This window comes from Piliocolobus tephrosceles, chromosome 6, assembly GCF_002776525.5.
Source record: "Piliocolobus tephrosceles isolate RC106 chromosome 6, ASM277652v3, whole genome shotgun sequence".
Classification (NCBI taxonomy): Eukaryota; Metazoa; Chordata; class Mammalia; order Primates; family Cercopithecidae; genus Piliocolobus; species Piliocolobus tephrosceles.
In genome coordinates this window covers 145,884,642-145,900,570 of record NC_045439.1, presented here as the reverse complement: position 1 = coordinate 145,900,570, position 15,929 = coordinate 145,884,642, and positions in this window count along the sequence as shown.

Here is a 15,929-nt window from a genome sequence, read left to right as displayed (position 1 = left end):
CAGGTGCTGCTTGCTCTCCTCCAAGCTGGCATCTAGCCTTACCTAGCCCTGTCCTCTCTCAACTCCAAATCCTGGCCCAGGAGTTAATAAAAACGCCCTCCTTTTCTGGCGCTGGCCCTGCTTACCTGACCCTCAAGGGAGACTTCTAGTCCCACAGAAGGCATCTCTCCCAATACTGGAAAATCGGGAACACTCTCTTCCCTCATACGCGCCCAGACTAATGTGCCCAAATGTACTTTGCGAATTATCAAGGACCTAACAAAAATTGGGATTATCATCTTCAGAGAGGCGGAACCCAGGGGATCCCAGAGATCTAGCAAGGCTCTGACCAGAAGAGGAAAGGGTTAAATTCTCAGCATCAAAAGACATTCGTGAAACACCTATTTGCGGAGGCGCTGTCCCAGAAGCTCATTCCTGGGCTAGAGCACTGCCACCCTTGGCCCTGGGTAACTACGAGCGCTCCCACACGCTGCGGTCGAGCTTTGCCCACATTTGCTGAGCAGGAGAGGGTCACGCTGCGGGTGGGAAGCCCAGTGCGAAGGCCGCAAGTGTTTCTCTCTGCCCCGCAGCTGGGGCTGCTTTTCTCTTCTTCTCCCACTCGGGACTTTCGGACTTGCGGGCGGAAGAACGCTACACGCGTCATCCTGGGGGCACACTGGAGCAGGAGGCTGAGAGGCGATGGGAGGCCACGGATCACCGTGGGGCTGGACCTCCGTCGAAGTCGGCTACCCCCGCCCCTGACGCAGACCCTCCACAACACTGTGGAGAGGGTGCACAGATAGACCCAGAGTCCGAACGACCACTGACCCTCCGCAGGCCCAGAGTTCCTCAATCCGACCGCACCCTCAACACTCCCCAACGTCGGAAGCTGGTGCAGGGTCCAGGCCTGGCTTCACGAAAAGCCCACCGCCTCTGCCCCTAGAGGCCTTCTGCTTCTGCTGTCCCCCTACGCTTAGCCATTGCGCACAGTCCCCCAGCCGGAAGAACCGGCACTGAGGACCGGGAAGCGCCAAGGTCCTCAGCCCTTCTAGCCGTGTCCCCAAGCTGACCCCGGGTTATTGGGGTTCAACGGGAGCCGCGTAGAGCCTCGGGACTGCTTCCCGGCAGCGTAGCCTCGGTGCCCTCCCCAGGGCCGCAGGCGCAGCTCGGAGACCTTCAGCGTGGTTTGCCTCTCCTCTCCCCAACCCCCTCCCAGGGGACGGCGCTCTTCGCGGGGCACACTGCACCCGGGTAGGAACTTGGTGGGGGCCGGGCCACCGTGCCCGCTGGGCAGACCAGGGGCGGGGAAGCAGGCCTGGCTTGGGCGGGGCGCTTAAGCCTTGAGGGGCGCCGCCGCGGTCGCTGCGGAGAAGGGGCCACGTGTAGGGAGCGGCGGCCGGGGAGCTGCACAGAAGGCGTGGAGATTTGCAAACTGTTGCTGCCACATGGCTGCTCCATTCGATCCATTCACATTGAAATGAGGCCGGCGCGTGCCTCATCTGCCGCAGGGCGCTGCCACGCGTCAGCCCGGCCCGCCGCGTGCCAACTGGGGCAGTGGGACTGGCAGAGCCTGGCAGCCGTGGGGGCGCAGCCCGGGGCCTGAGGCCAGGAGGGTGTGGGGGGAGGGAGTCGAGCTACCCTAGCCACTCAGGCGCCGCAGTTTCGAGGACCTTGGCCCTACAATTGGGAGTGAGCTGGCGAGAAAGGCCCAGGACCGACGGGTTTCAGAGGGGGGCCGGGATCGATGCCGCCGCTCCCCGCAGATGCGCCCCGGCAGGGCTACTCTCCATCTGCCGCTGCTCGCACCTGCCGGTCAATAAATCGATTTTACAATTTAATGCAGCAGCTTCCCGCCCGCCTGGGACAGATGCCGCAGCAGAGCCACCTCCGCCCTCGCCCCTCCCCTCGAGGGGCGCCAGCGGTTAGGGACGGGATTCCCGCTCAGCGGGCGGTGCCCCGCGTGGCCTCCTTCACCTCTCTCTGGAGCCCCCACAAGGAACTGCCTGCTGCGGGTTTTTCCCGCGGGACAGAGTGGGTTCCCCATAGAACAGGCCTGAGACTGGCCGAGGAGAGAGGAAAGTGATGACTTGGTGGTGGCCTTGAGAACTCATCTGGGGGCTTCAAGGGAGGAACAGAATGCAGTGACTGATGATAAGAAGGGCCCTGGTGAGAAGGAAGGGTAGGGCATGGGCGCTGAGGGCCATCAAACTCTGAAGAATCTCCCTCGGGGGGACTGAGCAGAGATGGGGAAGAGGCAAGTGAATAAGCCTGACATGGACCTGCTTCTTGGCACTTCCTAACCATGTGGTCTTGGGCTTGTAACTTAACTCTAGCTCTACACTCCGTTTTCTCATCTGTGCAATGGGATAATAATAATAGGAATGGCCGGGTGTAGTGGCTCATGTCTGTAAGCCCAGCACTTTGGGAGGGCGGATCACTTGAGGTCAGGAGTTCAAGACCAGCCTGGCCAACATGGTGAAACCCCGTCTCTACCAAAAAAATACAAAAATTAGCCAGGCGTGGTGGTGGTCACCTGTAATCCCAGCTACTCAAGAGGCTGAGGGAGGAGAATTGCTTGAAGCTGGGAGGCAGAGGTTGCAGTGAGCAGAGATCACGCCACTGCACTCCAGCCTGGGTGACAGAGCGAGACTCTGTCTCAAATAGTAATAGTAATAATAATAATAACAACCTTGGAGCCTTGGAGAGTGGCTGAGGGACTGTATCAGATTATGCATTCAGGCAACCCAATAAACAGTCGTTTCCTTTCCCCCAGGTGACATCCGGACAGTCGGGGCAGACTTGGAGCGGAGGGGAGCTCCTTGACTGCAAATGAGTTCCAGAAGGAAATGAAGGAAAAAGCAGAACCAAAGACAAACGCTCACAAGGGATGAGGCGTGAGGAGGAGAGGGTGGGGAAAAAGAGAGGAAAGTTAGGTAGGGCTCAGAAGGGATCCAGACCCTGTGGGAAAAGCCAGCTGTTTGAGGTCCTTTTTGTGGCGAAAGGGTGTGACAAAGTTCTTGACTAGAGGGAGAAGACTGGAGCTTTGAGAATGGGTTTGGGGAAGATATGAAGGTTTGGAGGAACTAACCGCTCACATTCTTGGCCTTTGGAAACCAAGACGGCACTCCTGCCAGGGCCAAGTGTAGGTTTCAAATTGGAACCCCTCCTCCTTCATGGTGGCAGTTCAGAGCCGAGGCCTGTGGCAGGAAAGAGGGGCATCTTCTGCCCTGGTCCTGGGAGGTCCTGGCAGATCAGCCCTCTCTATGTCACCAAGAGAGCAAACTGACCGGGCTGGACCGTCCACTGGTGGATGGCTCATGACACAAATGTGCCAAGGAAGGGATATCCAAGTGGATGGGACCCTTGGCAGGAGATAGAGTCCCTGCTCTTGCTTCTCACAAGACCAGGAGGGCCTCCCGTCTCCTCCTCCCAGGTTCCCCAGGAGCCCGAGGGCCTAGGCTAGTTGCAGACTCCCTTGCCTTCTCAGCAGCTCCAGTGCAGGAGATGTCTGGCACTGGGGTAACTGGTGTAGACTGGGCTGTCTTCTTCTGGAGAAGAACAGCTTGGGTCTGCAGAGACAATGGGCCCAAGAGAGGAGAAGCTGATGGTCCTCCACATGAGAAGCATCTTCTAACCATGACTCATGGCTGGTAGACATTCTCTCCAGGCCTCCTGGGTGCTGGTCAGCAGGAGAGAAAGAAGAGGGGGCAGGGTGAAGACCTGCCGGCCGGAGAAGCCTAGCTAGGCCTTGCTGCAAGGGCTTGAGTTATGGTGACCCGGCAGCTGCCCCAGCTTCATTTGCCAAACCCAGGGAATGCCTGGAAAGCTAGGGCCAGGAGCCACGCAGTGGGTATTTCCAGCCATGGAGCAGGCCAGGGTTTAGGGCAGCCTCTGCAGCAACTTTCCCAGAGCCCCCAGCTTCCCCTTCCCTAGCTCCTTCCTGTCCCTACCCTAGCCAGCAAGCAGGGAGGCTCAGGGAAACGGAGGGAAGGCTCAGGGCAGCCTCTGCATGAAGACCCCTAGGTAGGAGGCCTGGCCCGAGCCTGCCCTTGCCTCCCCACCTGGATCCTATAGGGCTCAGAGGCCTCTGAGAGGTCTTGCAGGGTCAGAGAATGGAGGGCACAGGGCAAAGCATTGCTGGGAGTCACTGGGGCAAAAGAGAACTTGTGCTGAAGGACATGGTGGGGTGGGGGAGCAGAGCCTGACCTGAAAGCAGGGGTTCAGCCACCCTCTTGGACCTGCCTCCCTACCCTGAGGTTTTGCCTCCCCTGTAAAAGCTTCCTTACCTGCTCATCCTCCACCCTGGCTGTGCTCACCTCACTGTCCTCTCCTCTTGCCCCCTCTCAGGATACTGCTTGCCCATCCCTGAAACCTATTTCCTCTGTGACCTTTGCCAGCTGGGAAGCTCTCCCAGCCCCACCTTCCCCGGCAGCTTCACACCCCTCCTCTGGCTCAGGCCTTCCATCAGCATCCAGGCCCGTGACTGCCCCAATCTCTTGGTGTCCCCAGGTCCTTGCGTGCCCTCCGCCTTCACCCCACTGAGTGACAATTCGTCTTCTGGAAGAAACCCTGACCTTTCCTCATTTTTCCACATAGCCTCTGATCTCTGATCCCAGCTGCCACCCAGGACTTGAAGCAAGCATGAGGCAGGGATGGCGCCACACCTCTCTCTCCCATTGGGGCAACCTGGGAGTGGGCCGTACTTAGATCGGCCCTGCTCCCCAGCAGACTCCCTGGAAAGAAGGGTCAAGCCTGAACCAGGAAGTAGTGTTTCAAATACTCTCAGACACAGAGGAGGAAACAGGGGGAGAGTCGGGGGACAGATGCCAACTGTGATCAACGGCCTGAACAGGCAGGCCCCTGTTCCCTGGAGAAGGCTGGGGAGGAATCCCACTGCCATGGTCAAGTAGGTGATGGGTCTTAAGCAGAGGATGATGACCGGCTGTCTCCTTCTCCCACCACAGTCAGAATGAGAGGAAACAGGCTTCAATTGTGGCAGGAAGGATTTAGGTTAGACGTATGGGAGAACTTCCTGTGACAGAGTGTCTATACAGTGGATCCCAGTTGTTAATCCAGGTTGAACTCTCCCCTGAACTGATGAGAATTGCACGTTGATGCTTGCTAATGAGTAACTTGCCTTGCCTGTGATTAGCAAAGAAACCCCAGCCCAGAGAATTCTCCTTGTGTCTAGACTTTCCCCAGGGAAGAAGTCCAGAGAAACCTGGAGGCACCAGGAGCTAGGCTCCCTGGGAGCCCCAAGGAGTTTTCTGGACAACGTTTAGACCACTGTGAGCCAAGCTCACTTTGCCTCTCCTACCCCCATCCCTCTGGGTGCAGCTCTCAGAAAATCAAGCCCAGTGGAGCTGTCCAGCCACACAAATTTTGCAGCAAAGGGGCAGGCTGGATTTAAGATCTGGGAGCTTACAGAGAATTTCCCAAGCGACAGTGTAGTTAGGGTGTTTAGCACCAGGGGTTTCAGTAACAGCCTCCACCAACTCTGTATGTTTAGAAATAGGCAGGCATCAATCAGGCGCAGGGGCTGACGCCTGTAATCCCAGCACTTTGGGAGGCTGAGGCAGATGGATCACCTGAGGTCAGGACTTCAAGACCAGCCTGGCCAACATGGCGAAACCTCATCTCTACTAAAAATACAAAAATCAGCTGGGCGTGGTGGCAGGTGTCTGTAATCCCAGCTACTTGGGAGGCTGAGGCAGGACAATCGCTTGAACCTGGGAGGCAGAGGTTGCAGTGAGCCAAGATCGAGCCATTGCACTTTAACCTGGGTGACAAGAGCAAAACTCTGTCCCAAAACCATAAAAATAAAAATAAATAAAATAAATAAATAGACATCAACCAGGCACAATAGCTCATACCTGTGATCCCAGCACTTTGGGAGGCCGAGGTGGGCAAATCACTGGGCCCAGGAGTTTGAAGACCAGCCTAGCCAACGTGCCAAAACCCCATCTCTATTAAAAATAGTAATTTAAAAAATTTAGCTGGGTGTGGTGGTGGGCGCCTATAATCCCAGCTACTTAGGAGACTGAGGCAGGATAATCCCTTGAAACATTGAGGTAGAGGTTGCAGTGAGCCAAGATCATGTCACTTCATTCTAGCCTGGGCAACAGAGCAAGATTCTGTCTCAAAAAGAAAAAAAAAAAAAAAAAAGAAATAGGTATCCACGCTCGGGCCCACTTGCCCCAGCCTCATGAGTCCTGCTTGGGCAGCGTGAACACTGCTATTGTTGGAGCCATTGTGGCTGCTGAGATCCCTGTGCTTCCCCATGGCTGACTCCCTTCTCCTGCCTCCCCTCCTCTCCTCCTGTGGCTTAACCCCCATCCCCTTACTATACTCTTTCTCCAGGTGAGGAGGAAGCTGGGGAGACCTGGGACAAGTCTATCAAAACCACCACCAAGAGAAAAGAAGACATGCCAAAGGTACATTCTATCTGGGGCATGGCCCTATAGGCCCCATGGTTAGTGTTCCCAGGACCCTGTGTGTGTGTGATGCGCATATGCAGAGTTTGGGTCCATCAGCCACTCAGTTGTGGATGAGGTCTACCACATGCCTAGCACTGGGCTCGGGTTAGTAAGGCCACAGAGGAACATAAAATTCAGCCCTTGTTGTTCACAGCTGCTGGAAATGAGATAGAAGCACATGAAAAGGAGTGTGATAACCTGTGGAACAGGCTTCAGAGAGGAACTGGGGCCCCCAGGGTTACAGGAGGCTTTGTAGGGGAGGAGGGATTACACTGGGCCTGGAAAAAGAACAGAATTTAGATAAAGAGAAGGGGGTAGGGGCATGGGCGCGGTGGCTCACACCTGTAATCCTAGCACATTGGGAGGCCGAGACGGGTGGATTGCCTGAGCTCAGGAGTTCAAGACCAGCCTGGGCAACATGGTGAAACCCTGTCTCTACTAAAACTACAAAAATTAGCCAGGTGTGGTGGCAGGCACCTGTAATCCCAGCTACTCGGGAGGCGGAGGCAGGAGAATTGCTTGAACCTGGGAGGCAGAGGTTACAGTGAGCCGAGATCATGCCATTGCACTCCAGCCTGGGTGAGAAAGCGAGACGCTATCTCAAAAAAAAAAAAAAGACAAGAGAGGGCATTCCTGGTGGGTGAATGAAGAGAGGCAAAGGATCTGGGTGCAAATGAAGCAAGTATGGCTGGGGCAGAGACTTTGCCTGTGGAGGGGTGGACATGAAGTTACATAGCTGTAGCATGGAAACCCACCAGGCAGATGAATTTGGATTTGATTGACAGGTACTAGGGAGCCTGTGGGTTCTTGAGCAGAGGAGAGTGCCCTCTGCATGCTCTCTAGCAGTGGTATGCAGGGTAGTCTGGAGCAGGGAGGTACAGAAAAAAGCCCAGAGGCAGCTAGGAACATTTCTTATCTGTGTCTGGTGACCAGGTGAGCACTTATTTCTGAGTCCTGTCCCTGAGTTGGTGGCTGCTATGCACCTGAGAATGCTAGAGGCCTGATGACTGGCTGAGACAGACTCCACACTTCCCTGACGGCAGCTTCTCTCTCCTCTCACCTTCTGCTTTCCAGAGAGGCCCCTGCAAACATGAGACTGGCATCAGGGCTTCCCTGGCAACCATACTGAAAGTGGGGGCAGCTTTGGCCATACTGCTGTCCTGGTCAGCCCTCTCCCCTGCCTCCTTTTCCCCTTAGAGGCCCGAGGCCCTTCCTGGCAGCCCAGACTGCCTGGAAGAGGAGAAAGGTTGGCTCAAGCCTGGAACGCAAAAAGGGAGTCCAGAGGTACCTTGGGGGAATGATTTGGGGCCCTATGTTAGAAGCTCAGGGTGAGGTGAGCTCTGAAGGGCACTTGGACCAACACCACATTCAATAACTAATGACTTGAATACCTCTGGGGACAGGACTCTCACCCCCTCTCCAGGGTGCTCCATGCTCTTTAGATGGTCCTGGTTACAGAAAGTGCAGCCTCTTGTAGATCTGAAAGTCCCGACACATGCTTGGCACTGGGCTGATGGTTTGGGAGGGCTTCGGCCTAGGCCCTGCGGAGGGAATTCCAGAATGGCACTGCAAGAGGGGGGTCCACTAGCCCCTTGGGCCTGGAATGGCTCTGCTGGGTCCTGTGGACAGCCTGCTGTACCTGCTTGGTCCCCTAGGCTGGGCCACGAGAAGCTTCCAGCTCAAGCTGGGGGTGGAGCAGCCAGGGTGAGGCCGCCAGGTCAGCCCTTCTCACCCTCACCAGGGAGGCCAGACCCAGGTCAGACTCAGGTCTCCCAGGCTGAGATCATCACCCTGCAGCCTCTGTGGCAGCTCCCACCCCTAGCTGAGTTCACTGCTCTGGCCGGCTGGGGGACATTGTTGTCTCCTGGGCCCCTCCCTGGACTCAATGAGCTGTTTGTTGGCAACGTCCGGCGAGGGTAAGGGGAGGGTGGGCACAAGGCGCCCGCACACAATGGGGATTCCGTCCATTCTGAGATGGCTGCGGGAACCAGGCTGGCTTTGTCCCGTGGACCCTCATTCCCACCATTTAGCAGAGCCGGAACTTCAGGCGGAAGGCCCCGTATAAGAACAACAATGTCGTCACCCTGTCTCGGGGGGAGGGTGCTGGAGGCCAGGCGTACTAGGGGCCCAGGGGACTCACCGCCTGGGGCAGCCTGAGAGGCACTTGGGATAGGTCCTGGGGCGGAGGCTGTGCCCCAAATAGGAGGCAGACACAGGCGGGCAGATGAGTGCCCTCCTGCCCTGCCAGTCCATTAAGGAAGTGGGCTCAGCCATGCTCAGCTCCTCTGCATGCACGGAAGAGCCCTAAGGTGCAGAGGGGACCAGCACAGCCCATGGGCCTTGCTGGGTGGTGTGCAACAGTGGGGCTAGGTCGGGGCTAGGCACTGCCCAACGTTGGGCTCGGGCCTGTTTCTGGGCCCCTAGGCTCGCCAGCCTGCCCCTCTGGAAGTGGTGCTGCCCGCTCAGACAACAAGTGTTTATTTTCCAGTGGGGAGGCAGGACATCACAGCGTTTCCCTCCTGCCTGGGGCTGCAGCGGTTCTCACAGTCTGGGCACTGGTGACATCACCAGCCTTTCCTCCTCAGCCCTGGCCTCCTTGCCTCCCCCTCCCCACCCCATGCCCTGGCCAGGCTACGCAACTCTGAAGCTCCTGCTTCCGGCACGGGCACTTCTGAGCGGGTACTCACAGAGGCGTGGGAGCAGCGAACTGGACCAGCCCCTCATCCGTTCACTGCCCCTGACATTCAAGCCAAATCCGGGGATAGCCCCTCTGTGCTTACCCCCACCAGAGGAGTTGGTGTCCCACCCAGATCACACTCTCAGTTCCATGCTGGCCCTTTAAGGGTCTTGGGAAGCCAGAACAACAGGAAATCCAAACGGCCTCATTAGGCAGCTCGGAGCTCAGCACAGTAATTAGTGCCCTGAAAACAAAACAAGGAAAAGCAGGTGGTGGTGCCCCCCTCAATCTATTTGCCCCCCCGACCCCACCCCAGTGTGGCCTGTTAGTACCCACAGCTAGGCAGCTGGGACTGGACCCCCTCCCTCATAAGCCCCCTCACTCCAAGCTCCTGAAGCTGCTGCCCACTGCCCAGTCCAAGGGTCAGAGCCTAAGCTCGTGAGGAGCGGCCGCAGCTTGAGAGAAGCCGCAGGGACGTGCACTGGGCTTCCCCTCTCCCGCAGCCAGGTGGCTACTGGGCCACAGCATCCTCCACCTGTTTGGAAAATACCTCAATGGGGGAAAGGGCTGTGTTGGGCTCCTCCAGAGGGAAAGGGGAGACCCCTGGGAATCCTAGAGCAAGAAGCCCCCCCTTAAGAGGAGAAAAAAGCCTATTCTGTGGTCCTGCTTCTCAGGCTTTGGTGAACCTCCAGGTGGGCAAGACCACTTGAGCAGAGGGGGTGGTCACCCACAGGCCCTCTAGACAGACCCCAGGGACTTGCAAGCTCCCTCAGCTAGTAACAGCCTGGCCAGGAACCAAAAGGGATCTTAGTGAGTGCTCCTCTATGGCGAGCTTGCAGGTCCGGGTTCATTCCATCCTCTGCCTCTTCCAACATGGCTATATATATATATATTTATATAAATTCTGTCAGCCATGCTAGAGTGCAGTGGCAGGATCGCAGGCCACTGTAGCCTCCACCTCCCAGGCTTAGGTGATCGTCCCACCTCAGCCTCCCAGGTAGCTGGGACTATAGGTACCCACCACCTCACTCAGCTAACTTTTTGTATTTTTAGTAGAGATGGGGTTTTACCATGTTGCTCAGGTTGGTCTTGAACTCCCAGGCTCAAGCAATCTGCCCCCGTCGGCATTCCAAAGTGCTGGGATTACAGGTGTAAGCCACTGCGCCTGGCCTTCTCCAACATTTGATGCAATTGAAACTCATTCTGTCCCTGACCCCTGAGATGTCTCCCTCTATCTGTAATGCCAGAGAAGGGACATTCTATGCTCTACTTAAGTAACAAATATTCACTTAACATATTTCACGGCCGGGCGCGGTGGCTCAAGCCTGTAATCCCAGCACTTTGGGAGGCCGAGACGGGCGGATCACGAGGTCAGGAGATCGAGACCATCCTGGCTAACACGGTGAAACCCCGTCTCTACTAAAAATACAAAAAACTAGCCGGGCGAGGTGGCGGGCGCCTGTAGTCCCAGCTACTCCGGAGGCTGAGGCAGGAGAATGGCATAAACCCGGGAGGCAGAGCTTGCAGTGAGCTGAGATCCGGCCACTGCACTCCAGTCCGGGCGACAGAGCGAGACTCCGCCTCAAAAAAAAAAAAAAAAAAAAACATATTTCACTTAATAATATTCCCTATGCCATGCCAGTGGGGAGTTCCTGGAAAGGTTGCGGGGAATATAAATGGTACCACCTTGTGGTAGCTCGTTACTGTAAGCACTGTCCTTCGCTCTGCCTTGAAAAGGCCTTGGAGAGGCCGGGCGCGGTGGCTCAAGCCTGTAATCCCAGCACTTTGGGAGGCCGAGACGGGTGGATCACGAGGTCAGGAGATGGAGACCATCCCGGCTAACACGGTGAAACTCCGTCTCTACTAAAAAAATACAAAAAACTAGCCGGGCGAGGTGGCGGGCGCCTGTGGTCCCAGCTACTCGGGAGGCTGAGGCAAGAGAATGGTGTGAACCCGGGAGGCGGAGCTTGCAGTGAGCTGAGATCTGGCCACTGCACTCTAGCCTGGGCGACAGAGCGAGACTCCGTCTCAAAAAAAAAAAAAAAAAAAAAAAAAAGGCCTTGGACAGCAGGAACTATGACTTTCTCCCTCTGCTTATTCCCCCACAGATCCAGTGCTTAGTAGGTGACTGGGACATGCTTGCAACCAATCAAAAATGGACCAGAAATCACCTCTCTGACTTCAAGGATTTTACTGTGTCAGCCCACGATTCAGCAAGCAATAGCATCAGCACCCTGCCAGGGCCCCCCGTGCTTGGGTAACGTCCCAGCTTCTGTGTTCAGAGCCCAGGCCTCCCTCTGCACCTCCCCAAGGGCCTTGTGCAGAGCAAGGGCTGAGGGCACTGGGGGAAGGAGTAGCGGGTCCTCCTGAGAACAAAGCTGGCATGACCCTGGGATGTGGGGAGGAGCTGTGCCAGGCTGGCCTAGCTACAGGCTGAATGAGGACTGTGGCGAGCCTATGGCCACTGAGTGGGACTGTAATTAAACTGCGGGTAGGTTTCTGGTCACACTCCTGTTGGCTGAGAACAAAGGCCCCAGCATCACTGCCCAGGGGGAAAGAGAAGGAGCAGAGGGAGGGAGTGGGGGTAACCCAGAACCTGCTATTGGACTGGACAACTGGCCTCCAGCTGGGGCAGGGAGCTCTGTGGGCACCTCAGGCAGCCACCGGCTAGGTGGGCATCTCTGAGGGGCTCCGATCTGAAACGGAGGGGCCAGTTCTGCTGGCAGAGGTGGGAGGGGCCAGCCAGAAAGTGACCAAAGGGTTACAGGGCCATGGAGCAGGAGTCCTCTGCCCTGGCCATGCAACAGGATCACCTGAGTAGCTCCTGTGGGCACCCTGATAGAACTGTTCTGAGATGAGGCCTTGGAGGCACTGGTATTTTCCAAAAGCTCTCCAGTGGCCCAGTGTGCAGCCAGGGTTGAGGGGTACTGCTACCTAGAAGCACAGGGCCTCCTGTTCCTCCTCCCGTCCCTTCGCTGAGGCCCACAGTGCTCAGAGGCCACGCCCACTGGACCCAACAGCCCAGTGTCCCCGAATCCACGGCTAGGCAGTTGGGATTGGAGCCCTCCCTCATAAGCCCCCCCATGGCAAGCTCCTAGAACCGCTGCCCATTGCCACAGTCTCCTGGTAGAGGTGGAGGGGACCAGAGTCTCCAGGCCTTTGGAGAGGTCCTCATCTTCTTGACCCCCTCCCTTAGTGGAAAGTTACCCAGGGAAGCAGTTGTGGGCAGACAAAGCAAGGTGCCCCGGGGGTGGGAGGAGGCGTGGGTTGCCTGTGAGGCACCTGTGGCCTCAGCCACCACCTCCGAAGGGACCCTACTGCCTCACTCTCCAGGGCCCCAGGCCTGGAGTAGCACCTGGGAGAGCAGGCTGGGGACTGGGAGGGAAAGAAGGTAGACCCGGAGCACCTGAGCCAATGGGGCCTGGCCCCAGGCAGGGACGTGCTCTGGTCCTGAATCATTTCCCGGATATAGCTCAACAGCCCAGACTTCAAGGTTTTGGGGGGAAATCTTTTTTCTGAGTTCCTCGATCTGTCATGCCCCTCCCCCCTGGCCGGATAGGACTGGACCAGTGTCGTCTCTCAGCTCCCCCTCGGCCTCCCAGCTCGGGCCTTCTCCACTGAGCTCTCCACTGGACATTGTTTCCCGCCTCAGGAAGTCTCTGATGCCCTGCGCTAGATTTTGTTTTCCTTGTTATCGGGACAACTAATATTTTTTCCTGTGCAGAAAAAAAAAAAGAGATTTTCCCAAGCAGATTACAGCTGTCAGTGAGAGGGGGAGGGGCTGGAGGTTGAGCCCTTCACCCTCCCCCCCTGCCACCCTCAGAGGGCCGAGCTTTTGAATGAAGGAGGAAGCCCTGGCCCCAGATCCAGTCAGGCGAGCTGGAGCCAGGGGCAACTCTGGCCTTGGCAGAAAAGTCAGGCCTCTCTCCTCTACCAGCAGGGACCCTGCTCCTGCGAAGACTGTTATCCACCGGCCCGCATGTCTAAGGACAGGGAGAGGGTCCTGGGCCTGCCTTCTCTCTAGTGGGGCAGGAAGGGCAGGCTGCCCCCCAGCTACAGGAGAGAGGTCCCAGGGTCCTTGGGAACTGATTCTTCCCAGGCCGGAATTCTGAACTGTCAAGCAGCCCTGTGGGACCAGGACGGCAGAACATGAGGAAAGACACCTAGGAAGGGCGTGAGCACACGCGAGACCCAGCTCCACCAGATGGTGTCACTTTGGGCAATTTCCCGAACCTCTCTGTGCCGTGGGCGCCCCCTGCCCGCCGCCATGGACACATTGATGCCTGCCTCACCTACCTAAACAGCCATGTGGTGAGGATGTAGACGAGAGAGATTCTAATTCAATGTCAGGGGTTCCTATGACTCCATCAGAAGAGTTAATGCAGGTGTCTCAGTACCTATGTGACACAAGTGAGGCTTCCCAGACCAGCAGACCAGAAAGCAGAGGCCTTCACCAGGCAGGTTCTGCTGGAGGGACACACTCTGGGCCAGCACGTGCACGCACACATACACACGTGCACACACACTCACACACACACACAAATACACACAAACAGGCTGGGTGTTCTTCCTCGATAACCTCTCACTTTCTACATTGGGTGCTGTGGTCCTAGGAGGGGACAGGCTGCCTGGGCCTTTGGGGTAGGAACTGGCAGCACAACCACCACCACAGCAACAGGGCCTTGCCTAAGATGACCAAGTTTCATTTCAAGTTAACAACAACAAATAGAACAGCTTCAGATGTGGGTTACTCAATGTGGTTGGCAGTGGATTAAGAAAATCTGTCGCTCCCTCATGCCCTGGATCCACTTGTAGGGTGATGGTCTGCTCCGAGAGGCTCTCTTGTCTTCCTCTATCCACATGGTGGGCTCCACAGTGGCCTGTATGGGGCCAGTGAGGCATTTGTTGGGGGAATGGGAGGAAATGTGATTTCTATTTTGATTTATTTTTTAGTTAAAAAACAATTTGGGAGACTGAAGCAGGTGAATCACCCGAATTCACCTGAATTCAGGAGTTTGAGACCAACCTGTCCCGCCTGGCCAACATGGTGAAACCCCGTCTGTACTAAAAATACAAAAAATTGGCTGGGCATGGTGGCGGGCGCCTGTAATCCCAGTTACTTGGGAGACTGAAGCAGGAGAAATGCTTGAACCTGGGAGGCGGAGGTTGCAGTGAGCTGAGACCGTGCCACTGCACTCTAGCCTGGGCAACAAGAGCAAAATTCCATCTCCAAAAATATATATAAATAAATAAAACTTTAATAATATTTAATATGTGTTTTTACTGTAGTGTATGCATAAATATTCACAATAAAAAAAGTTTGGGAGGCCAGACACAGTGGCTCACGCCTGTAATCTCAGCACTTTGGGAGGCCAAGGCAGGAGAATTACTCGAGGCCCCAAGTTCAAGACCAGCCTGGGCAACATAGTGAGACTCCCCCATCTGTTTAAAAAAAAAAAGTCTGGAGACCACCATCCTGGAAGATCAGTGAGGGCTTTCCATCCTATTGGAAGCCAGTTTCAGGCTGGGTACTGGGGTGGGGAAAGGGAGGGTGGAGGAAGGGCTGGTGAGCTCCAGCTGCAGAACCACGCAGCAGTCTGTACATTCCTGGCCACCACTGGTCCACATGGCCTCCTTCTCCCTGTTCCCCCTTTAGGTCTGCGTAAGTCTCACATGGGTTCTAGGACCCTGGCTGCCAAGCTCCCTGCAAGGGAGAGAGTGGTCCTGTGTGACCCACATACTCCCCTGCCCCTCAGGCTGGTTGATGTGTGGCTCAGTGAGGCTGGGGTCCCTGCAGCTGCACTGCATTCCATGTCATCCCCAGGAGAAAAGTCCCTGGCGGGAGGCGGCCCTCTGCCGGGAGGCTGTTTCCTCAAGCGGCCAAGGTAAGAAGTGGGGAATTTCCAGCCCAACCCGCGGGGCTGAGTTCAGTACTGGGGGCTCCTCTCCTTTCTCATGCAGCCAGGCTGGGATGAGCACACAAACGCTGGAGTTAGACCTGGTTGTGGGCAAGACCATGTAAAACGCTGGAGTTAGACCTGGTTGTGGGCAAGACCATGTGGGGGCAGTGGAGTTAGCTAGGCCTGAAAGCCTCCAGCCGCCACGCCCTGCTCAAGAGAACCCCAGGGCTGTACCTGCAACCAACAGAGACTCAGCCCTGGAAGACCCCAACAGGGATCTCAGGGAGGGGACAGGGGTCTGGAAATCCAGCACCATACTTACTCATGGGCTTGTGGGGAATGACTCAAATCGATGAATGCCCCTGCTTAACCCCAGGTTCTGCCCCAGGGCTGCTGGGCGGGCCTGGTGGTAAGAGAAATGGCAGGTCTAAAGCTCATCTCACAAGGCAGCGTTAATTAGCCAGCACTTCCAAGGATGCTGGTGAGTCAAGGGAGCCAACTTGGACCCATCAGGAGCTGGGAGCCAGGAGCCTCACATCCCAGACCATCTTGCCCTAAAAGCTTGGCCCACAGGAAAGGGGGGCTATCCCATAGAGCATTCCCTGTATCCCTGCACTGTGCTCCACTGGGCAGGGAGGGTGGGTGCAATCCTGGATGCCAAGTGGAGGAAGAGGGAGGAAGTCAACAGGGCCCTGGTGATGGAGGCACACATGGATGTCCCAGCTCAGGCCTGTGCAAGGGCTTAGGAAACAGACTCTTCCTCTGCTCTCATTGAGTCTCCTGTGCCTCAGATACACTTGTGAGTTTTCATTTCATTACCCAGCTCATATGTTTGCTGTGTACACATATATATGTGTTTTGTGCACATGTATGTGCAGCCTTGTGTGATTGAGACAA